The sequence below is a fragment of the Sinocyclocheilus rhinocerous genome, unplaced genomic scaffold (genome assembly GCF_001515625.1).
Source record: "Sinocyclocheilus rhinocerous isolate Xijiao unplaced genomic scaffold, SAMN03320098_v1.1 scaffold5650, whole genome shotgun sequence".
NCBI classification, from domain to species: Eukaryota; Metazoa; Chordata; class Actinopteri; order Cypriniformes; family Cyprinidae; genus Sinocyclocheilus; species Sinocyclocheilus rhinocerous.
In genome coordinates, this window is record NW_015648735.1 from 87972 (window position 1) to 89713 (window position 1742).

Below are 1742 nucleotides of genomic sequence, written 5' to 3' on the forward strand. Positions count from 1 at the left end.
AGACTCAAAACTCATCTGTTTAGCTGTGCATTCATTGAATGAGCACTGTGCGATGTCCGAACTGATTGCACTATATTTTATGTATAATCTTTTTCTATTCTTAACTGTTTTAATTCATTTTAAATCAATTTTAGTTTATTTTAAAAGTTTTAATTTTTTTTAATGATTATTTTAATTCCTTTTATGTAAAGCACTTTGAATTACCATTGTGTATGAAATGTGCTATATAAATAAACTTGCCTTGCCTATAATGCATCCCTTAATTACTACATGCAGATTCACCTAACCCTTCTAAGCTGTTCGGGGTCTTTTTAACGCTAAATGATATTTGCTGAAATAAAAAAATTGTTCCTTTTATCGAAATGGCATGAGACTTTGTACGGTTGTCAACACTTGCTAGCTTTACAACTAAAAAATTAAATTGGACTGATATATTGTTGTATGTTAGTGTGGGGGAAAAAAGTCACACTCAGGATGTTTGGGGTCTCTGGAGATCCCACATAGAAATGAATGGGAAAATTATCAAATTAATATTTTTCTTTATAATTCGTCAAATAAAATCACTAAATCCGCCACAATTCAGAACACAAAATACACAAAAATGAAGTGGCAACCCTTCCACTCATCCACAATGTGGAACGCTCTCAGTCTTTACTAACACCACAATCCAACGAAAGGGCACCACCTGAAAAAGCATTAACTTCTGAAACACCTCCACCTTTGATAAGGAAACGCTTGGATTTTACAGACCAAACCTCTTGGTCTCACACGCCAACCCAGAGAACACAACTCCCCCTTCAATCATCAAAACCCTCAAGCTCCACAAGAAGAGTGGAACACATGGCTGACCTCCAGACAGAGACCCAGCCTCCAATCCGTAGCATTCAACAAAGACAGGAACCTGGGGGAGATAAATATAAAAACTGGTCACTGACTCCAGAAAGACCCATTCTTTTTGGGGGGGACTCAAACCTTTGCCACCTTCCCCCCCATCGACAATGGAAATTTACAAATAATCAGCTACCCAGGGGCAAAACTAGAACACGCCTACCACATCATCAGAAACAAAACTCCGACGTCTTCACAAGTGCAACAAGTAATCCTATCCTTTGGTCTAAACAACAGGGAACGAGTAAACTGGGCGCACTTAGGAAAAACATTACAACGCATTCTCGGGGCAGCAAATCACACGTTTCCCAATGCTATGATCCATATCCCTCTAATCAACTTCAATAAATCCCTACCCACCAAATTAATCGACAACTTTATATTTCTTAACGAAATAATTCATCAATAATTCGTCGCAGCATTCCCCCGTTACCATGGGAATCTTTGAAAACACAGGAGGATAAGGTCCATTGGACTCCAACTACGGGGAAAGCCATGGCTAACCACTGGTTAAAACATTTAAACTAGATGCGAAACAAACCGCAGGACAGGTTTCTTTATTAAAACGATCAGTAGTTAATCTCTCCCAAATCTATGACTTATCCCCAACACAAATACGCTTACTGGATAAAGGACTCTTTTATTCCTTCGCATATGATAAAACCTCACGATCGAAACAACCTGTTGGTGGATCTAGGCCGATTCCATACAAAGATTCAAAGGACTCTATACTTTGGAACTGGTGTGGATGCAACAAAGGCATTACCATTTTGTCAAAAATCGAGTTGGATGCCCCCACCACAACTTCTACCTAACGAAACATGGGATTTTTTGACAGAAACATCACCGATTTT